The sequence below is a fragment of the Poecilia mexicana genome, unplaced genomic scaffold, assembly GCF_051168715.1.
Source record: "Poecilia mexicana isolate PSO_F unplaced genomic scaffold, ASM5116871v1 scaffold_20, whole genome shotgun sequence".
In the NCBI taxonomy this organism is placed as follows: domain Eukaryota; kingdom Metazoa; phylum Chordata; class Actinopteri; order Cyprinodontiformes; family Poeciliidae; genus Poecilia; species Poecilia mexicana.
The window spans coordinates 8,552,488-8,561,427 of NW_028263389.1; the positions used below are offsets into that span (position 1 = coordinate 8,552,488).

The window sequence follows — 8,940 nt, forward strand, 5'->3', positions numbered from 1 at the left end:
CCTACGCTATGATTAATGGTTTACATTGGGCTGTTCAGTCATGCATGTTTCTTGGTTTATCGTTTTATGCTGTCTCCAATTAAAGCTCCATAACTTGAGTGATGGCTTCACGCCAGTGTCCATCAATAGAGGCCATCAGCGGCCTCATGCATTCAGGATATGGAAGTCACACACTAACTAATATCCTCTTGTGTCAGGGCTAGTGGGCAGTTTGGGTGTGTGAATATATAAACCTACAGTGTTTGAGTGTGTATAAGAACATAATGAGTACTGATTCCACCTAACTTGTCTCTTTTTGCAGACTATTGCAATTTGAAGCAACTTAAAATACTTTATGATGTAAAATAACTCTTAATGTTTGTTTAATTGTGCATTTTTCGATCTAAACCTAAATAATTAACAACATGAAAATTTGGTGTCATGATTGTTGTATTTAAGTTCATCACATTATTGAGATATTATTAAAATAATGTTTAATATATGCCAAGGGAATTGTGGCATCAAGCGCTTTTTATTTGAAGTTCAAAGCATACTGTGAAGATGTTGATGCTTTTGAACAAAATGCTCGTCAGACTTTTTCGTTCAATGGGTTTGCTCATCAGTTAGGCTGTTCTGCTGTGAAAGAGTAGACTTTTGACTGCAATGTCACTAATCCAAGAAATCTAACAAACTGGTAAAAACTGACAAGGAATCATCTGGTTAGCTCTCTGAGTCCTGACTGCTTAAGGTAGTCGATGTTTGCATGATGTTTCATCCTGCATGAAGTAGGGATAAGAATATATTTCAAAAAACACAGCTACATTTAAAATTTGGTGGTAAAAATCTCACTGTCACCATCTTCTTCTACTTGCATCTGAGACACGTTTTTTTTTCTAAGCAAGGTCACCAAATACAGTAATATTTCATTATGCTAATCGTCAAAACCAGTGATTGCATCTTGACTATCTACACTATTAAGAAAGCAAATGTATATTTATTCTATATATATTATTACATGTGGTATTTTTTTGGCTCTCTGCATCAGTCTGACACTTTGCATCTCTTTGTCTCCCTGCTGAAGGGATTGGGCAGCTGATGCATACATCTTGATGTGTGAGCTTGTTCATGTGTGCGCCACACAAGCACACAGATGCACACACCATGGAGTATTATTTCATGCAATATTATTTCTCATATAGCTGTAATGACATTAGGCCGATATGTTGATTATACTGTCGGAAAACAGCAGGCTGTTGATTGGGTTAGCATATTACCTTATATCACATCTCCCCATTCATCCCTGCGTTTTTTTTGTTTTTTTTTATTGCCCTCATTTTTCCAAATCACTTCTCACTTCCCCAGTTTCCAGGGCGAGGTTGCAGGCAATGCAAGCAAGGTGATGCGAAGTAATATGATGATTGGAAGGCACACAACAATGCAAGAGAGGAGAATACGAAAAACCTGGGAGCACCCAGTGTTTGTAACATTATGGTAAAAGCCAAGTGTAGGGGTGGCAAAGTGAATACATGTAATCAAGCTGACGGAAAGGTAAAAGAGAGCACAAATTAGACATGCAACGCTCTCTGCACACCATGTGCATTTCACAAATACATTAAATGTGTTTTTTTTTTTTTTTTTTTTTTTTGTGGACTGGTAAAGGAATAGCGGGGTCTGACTTGGTGGAAAAAAAAAATCAGAACATAAAGGAAGGGCACTGATGCAAGAAGAGAGCGAGATATTTTGGAGTCCTCTACTGAGATTGTTGGAGAGAATGAGATTTCATTTGCTGCTGGGACAGTGAGTGATGACCCCACAGAGAGTGTCAGTGTGCATGTTTGTGTTTAAAAATCTCGTTGAATGTGCATCTACACACTGAATTTATACAGAGTAATAGATGCGCTGCTGCCTATGTATATATTATGCAAAATTGCATGCTTTGCTGTTGCAGGTCGTTGAGCGTTTTATTTTATTTCTGCTTCTCAGTGATGCCCCCTAGCGACCCCCCCCCCCAAAAAAAAACAAAAACAAATAAGAAATCATCTGTAAACTTACTACAGCTGTATAGGTACACTTATGTTTCCCTCTTGCCTAGCTGGTATGTACACACAGGCAAGAAAGACTACAGTATTTGCTAAGAGGAAACAGAGTGAAGACACCACTGGCAAAATTGATGCTATAGTTTAAACCAACCTTTTGTGCTGTTTGGTGCTCAAACACAGAAACATGAACATGCCTAAAAAGACAATTTTAGGGCAAATCACTAATGGTCTTGTGCGATACATGTGGCACATGCAAAGGTAATGATTTACCCGCGATCCACATTCAGTCGTACACGCAAGCAGCAAACAGAAACAATGACTCGCATCAGCCATTGCTAACACAAAGGCTGCTACACCATGTCATGGCTGGATGACACTGGAAGAAAAATGAACGGTGGATATCATGAAATTAAAAAAGGGAGACTGATTTAATATTCTACATTGGCTGAAGGGGCTGGGGGAGGGTCGCAGAAAGCAGACCCTGTGATGGGGGGAGGGGAGGTGTGGAGGTGATGAAGAGGAGGGAAATTAATCAGTAGTATCGTCTTCAAGGGAGTTCAGCCAACCACCCACCTCAACACTTTTGTCCGCCTGTGAGGGTGGAGCACATAAAGCATCTGCCAAACTGAGACACAATGACATACGGCTATCAAAATAAGATCAATGTGAAGCAGATCATCACCATAAGCCCCTGGAAGAGTATCCATTTTTAAAGATGTGGTTTTTGAAGAAAGTCAGACAAGTGCTCTAAGTTGACAGAAATGACTGAGGTGAATGTAGCAATCCAGGAGTTTAACTACAAAGTGGAATTTTCTGTAGAATATGTTAAACACCACCCATCTGCTTCCTAATGTATCCCACCAGCAGGCGACCCAATGAAGAAATGATCACTGGAACCCACTTCCAACCGTCAGTGGTCACAATGTCATTCTTGTTTGGGATGGAATGAATTTAGAAACCTGTAGAACTAAGATAGGGTAGCATTTTCAACACAATGCCTCAAAGCGACATTTATAAATAAAACTGCTGACTAAACAGTTTTGCAAACATAATGTAAACATAATGTGCTTGTTACACTCTGTACGTGTGGCTGGACGTAATCAAGAATAATCCAAGCACATGCATTTATTGAGCTTGTTCTGTTATGTGGCAAGTAAAAATTTAAAACAAACCTACTTTGTGCTGACTTTACACCCGTTTATCACATAAACTATCACTTCCAAATGATTAAAAGGCAGAAAACAAAATTAAAAGTGAACTGATGGTGCTGTGACTGTGACAGCAGCTTATTATGACATATGAATATGAACTTGTCTCTTTTTCTTTTTCTTTTTACCCAGAATGAGGTAAGGGCGTGTTTGAAGGACGAGCGCTGAAGCTATGAGAGAAGGATGGAGAAAGAAGAGAGGGAAGATTAATCAGCTATATGAGGAAGTTAATGGAGTGAAACATAAGGTAAGATGTCTGCAATCATGCCGTTACTCAGTTTGCAACGCTTGTATACAACTGAAACATATTTAGCAAAATTCCATAGATACACCTTTTGAAGAATCAATGCTGTACTGATCTTGACCATGTATGTTGTTTGTAAATGCAGTCTGCTTTATGACAAGACAATGCTACAAAAACCCCCCAAAAAAGTAAAAACAAAAAAAAAAAAAATTCCCCTTCAGATCTGAAAATGTTCAATGAGCTGAACAGTATCTCACTGCACAACCTCGGCTAACATTAACGGTTTACCCCCTCAGATTCTGTTTGCTAATTTAACTGCGCCATCTCCGTGCCTCAATCAGTTTCCCCACCCACTTATATTATACCTTTTGCAATTATACAGATTAGCACCGCTGGTACAGCTTATTGAGCCGTACTTTTGATTCAGTGGCACACGGCCCATTGAGGCATAAGCACTGGCAGATATGCGCACACAAATGCACCAGCACACACCACTTGATCTGCATATCATTACGCTTTTGATCGAATGCCAAGGTTTCGGTGAGAAAGACATCAGTGTCAAACGGAGCGAGCGTGCACACCAACACCTGTAGGATTCGCGTGGCCTTGTGTGTCTGCGGGCGCGTGCGCGCGTGCCCATGAGAGAGGCAGCTGTGAAAGCTGCACCTGTTTAATTGAATTAGCCTCGTTAATGTATTCACACAGGCTGCCAAAAAAGCATGGCATCAACAAGCTCATTAGAGCAATTAGTTAATTAATTGTCTGTATGGCAGAGGCTTCCCAGAGAGCTGTGTCTTCATTATCTGATGAATACCGCCTGTTGGAGGTTTGAATGAGAGCTGGTAATACGATCTGTGCGTGCCAATATATCTCCACAGATGTCATAGATTTTTTTTCTCCCCTTCTCTTTTTTTTTATGTGTTTACTGCATATGGAATAAATTTGGATGCAAACACATAAAAATACAGCCCACTGCAAGCATGCTTGTGTGTTTGTCTGTGTGCGATATGATTTGAGCACGGTGGCCAATATCAGTGTGCATATTGCATTGAAAGGTTATGTGGGGGGCGTCACTCCCACAGGTAAAGACAGAGCAGTCCTCCTACCCACTTTCTAATCTCTCTTTTATTAGAAGTTAATATCTCGCCTGCTCTTTCTCACTCCACACTCCCACCTGCTTAGAAACGGCCCCGCTCCATCTTTTTAATTCAATTATATTAGCCGTCCTCTCCCTTTCCCTCTCCTTTCCTCTGTGTGGTACTAACTCTAAAATTCACATCTCTCTTTAATACACTGTCTGTCCCTTTCTCTCTGTCTCTTTCCATCTCATTCCTTCTTTCTTTGTCCTTAAATTTTTCATTTCTTTTCCTAATCCTTGAAGGAGGATAGACTGGCCAATCAAGGATTTGCACATCAGCCTTTTTTCCTCTCCAGTAGCTTGGTAGCAAAAAAAAAAAAAAAAAAAAAAAAAAAACAGATGACAGTGAGGAGAGAAAAAGCAGTTGCAATTGAAGGAGGTGGGAAGCAGCAGTTGAAGGGAGAACCCCAGGGGTGAAACTTTGATTGCTAAAGTAATGAGACTTGATCAGATTGGGGTTTCTATCTCAATAGGAGCTCTGCTAATATGAAAGACCAAGATTTAAGCACTCATTTGAAATAAAATCACAAATCTGATACTCTTTCTTCCGGACTCCAGCCAAGGTCTTATAATCCCCCACTGCAGAATTACGACTTCAAACAGACCACATGGGAACTTTTAATCATCTCTGATGGGGGCACATTTGGAGATGAGAAAAATCACAGTGATGTATTAATTATGTAACAATATTATAGAGCTGACTAAGTCAGTGCTTTAAAGACCTTGAGCTATCCGAGAATTTATATGGACAATGTGATCTTTAAGCACAGCAGATATATTGATAAGACAGACATTTGTAGACCCTGCTTGTTGAGCAATCCCTAATGCAAGCCGTTGTCTGTTCCCTAAAAAAACATCAGATTTTTTTTTTTTTTTTTTTTTGCTGCTTGATCTACAGTGAACTTTTAATGGTTTCCACCTGTTATCATGCTACATCCAAACATTTTACTGAATTTTACTTTGATTTGATATGATTGAGCGATACAAATGGGTGCATAATTATGAACTAGGGTTGAAAATGAATATAAAAAATGAATATGTGGGTCTGAATGCATATCACTGAGGAGAAATAATCATTCAGCCGTCAGTCTGATACTTCTAACTAAAAATCCAGGGCAAGCAATGGCCTTTCGAAAGTCATCAAATTAGTACATAGGTGTGTAATTTAAGCTTTGTAGAAAAAGAGCTGTTCTGTAAAGGCCTCAGTGAACATTCAGCATTATAAAGACCAAAAAGATAAAAAAGGATGACGTTCTGGAGAAAATTAAATGAGGTTTAGGTTGCAAAACAATATCAAAAACTTAGAAATTCTCACAGAGCTCTGTTTTAAACCCAAATCCAAAAATGGAAATCTGGGAGAAGAAAACCATTGCAGAAAGAAAGCCACATGAAGTCCAATTTCCAGTTTGGCACAAGACGAGCAAATATGTGGAATACCGTGCTCTGACAAAATGATGCCAACATTGAACTTTTAGGCCCAGGTGTAAAATGTCACTTGAAACTTATATTGCATGTTACCCTGAACACACTACCCCTACTGTGGGAATGATTGCTTTTACTAGATATTTTTGATATGCACAAAATAAGAGGGATTAATGTTTCAATTGTTAGCTGTTTGTTCTTTATGATTTTTGTGTTTTTATGAATTAAAGCACTTTGAACTGCCTTGTTGCTGAATTGTGCTTTACAAATAAACCTGATTGATAAATTAATAATACATTAAAAACATGATTTAACAATCGTATTTAGCCTTCAGAACCAAATAAACTCTTTTTTTAGGACATGTGACGTGTGACATGTACAGCTTCATCATCCAGATTTAGGTCATTTGAACATTTTCCCTCAAGCCTGCATTCACATATGCTATAACCATTCCCATGAGATTCAGTGCAAGTCTTTAAACTACATCTCTTGTTGCTACGACGATTTGTTTTAAGTTGACAAGTGCACTATGACTGGAGAAAACATAATGATGATGGATGGGAGTGGTTGAAAAATAATGCTTTACGACATGTCTAAGCCTGCATGTGTGTCGGACATGGAGAAGAGGCTAAAACTCTGCTACAAAGGAGGCCAGAGGTAGCACAGAATTAAAGAAATAATAGTGAATATATTCAGTTATTCATGTAAGGTTAGCATGAATTACTTAGAGGGATTGTAGCTCTAATCACAGTAAAACAGCTACAGTTCTTCAAGTGTAAGAGCTCTCAATGCCTTAATTTTGTTTTACGTTAATGGTGATAATATTTAAAATCTGCTAAAAGAAAATATGAGCTCACCTGCATCATTTATCATGTGAAATCCCTCTTGCACTATAGACAGATTTACATAAAAGAGACGAACTTTTGAATCCTCGTTTGATATGCTGATCCTTAGCGATCCTGAGGTGCTGAAATTCATTCATTATCGTCTTAGTTTTCTGAAAACTTTCTTTATTTCCCAATAGGCACACTAAAATGTGAGATGTATCTAGATAAAATAATAATTTTAGTACAATGTGGTGAAGCTAACTGGGCTATTGCTGGGAATTTTTTATGTTCATTAGCAATGTTCTGCATTAAGCTACATAAAACATAGCTTTGACTTAAATTATGTTGGATGTGACCCTTTATATTATCTGAGGTATATTCTGAATGAGGCAGGAGTGAGATGAGTCAGTCCAGAGAAGAAAAGATGGTCCTGAAATGAGTTCTGCTTCTAGATAACACATGTTTGTTGGGAAAATCAGAAGGTAAAAAATGTGGTTTTTATTTCCTTCACATAACTTAGTTACTTCATTTAGAAAAAAAAAATTAAAAGGCTGCTGCTTTTGCCTTGAAATGTGCATGTCTGTGTATGATATAATGTGTTTGTGAAATTTTATTTGCATGTCTGGTGATTATCAGTGGAGCTTCCTTGCTAATCTAACACATGGCTCATTTAACACTGCGCTAATGAAAAGCGTCTTTGATTTGGTTGGGGGCTCTGATTCACAGGCCTACTCAAACTCACATTCATCTGCAGGGTGAGGAGTTCAACCACTGTCTGTTTCCTTTGAAATTACCATTATTTTTCCCTCACTAAGTGCTTAACTACTGATTCGGAGTTTGCTGCTATTCATACTCGGTGAGGCACATTTCAATTTTTACGTTATTACAACGCACACTTAATTTTTGCATACACACTGGAGACGTTACGCAAAGAAAAACGCATATTACTATGGATAAATAAGCTAAATAGTAGCCGGCCATACGTTGTAAAACCCTGCAAGGTTTTCTTCTGAAGTTATCCTTTTAACATCTGCCAGCACTGTGTGGTTCACCAACATTTTTGGCAGTTGACACAATTCAGCAATTCCTGGGTTCTTTACCAAACAAAAGTGAGCTCATGAGGCTCCATGTAGGAGACCACCCCAATGAATATCAAAGTATTAAGAAAAAGAAAAAAAAGAAATCATCTAAATGACTTGGAAGAAAGCCTGGGTCATGGCAGCAAATAAGAAATGAAAACACACAAAAAGCAAACAACAACAAGAAAATAGTCATTATTTAATCATTCTTGTTTATTACTAAGGTATTCCTAACTCTTGAACTATTTTTTCTTTTTATTATTTCATTGCATTGGAAACACAAACTTCAATACATTTTGTGGGATTTTATTTGACAGGCTAACACAAATAAGTGAGTAACTGAAGTGAAGAACAATTGCTTGTTTTTCCAAACATTTTCCTTATGAAAATCTGAAGTGTGGATTGCATCTGCATTTGACCTTTAATCTCATGTCCCTAAATGAATTGCTGTACAACCAGCTATCAGGATACATCAAATTTAATCTAGATATAAATCCAGTTATTCTTGCAGATTTGTTAGACTAGATTAGTGAACAAACAACATAATAAAGACCAAGAACACAGTAGACCCGTCGGAGACCTTCCAGGGGTGTGAAGACTTTTAGAAGGTTTCGCAGAAAATCATATTTTTCATTTCGCAAAATGAAAATACACCTCATTGTTTTTCTGCAAGTACATTGGTGCAATGTTTCACTGTATTTAACGATACCTTAGGAATAAACAATAGAGGATCGTGTGTGTCACCTGAATCGGCATGTGGATTGTTTGCGAGCCACACAAGATTCGGTTAACGTGAAGGAGAAGCAGTCTAAAGAGCTGTCACAGTGAAACGCAAAACTCAAAAGAAAGCCTGACCACACTGCAGAGCAAAGGAGGTGGCAAACACACTGCCTGTCTCACACACTCACACGAAGGGAGTCCTTAAATAAGGAACAGAATTGGACTGCGTTCTCTAAATCAAATCCAGTGTAGTACATCAGGGAATTCTCCTCATTTTTTACTTC

At 38.2% G+C, this 8,940-nt stretch overlaps 1 long non-coding RNA gene across 1 annotated transcript in view; it reads left to right on the forward strand.

Moving 5' to 3' along the window:
* The window catches only part of LOC106921322 (uncharacterized), a 43,214-nt gene extending 38,014 nt beyond the window's left edge, over nt 1-5,200 (forward strand). Inside the window, exon 3 of the long non-coding RNA XR_015761713.1 lies at nt 3,359-5,200. This is a non-coding gene — a long non-coding RNA (uncharacterized LOC106921322). The remainder of the gene's footprint in view (nt 1-3,358) is intronic.
* Nucleotides 5,201-8,940: the final 3,740 nt, after the last annotated feature.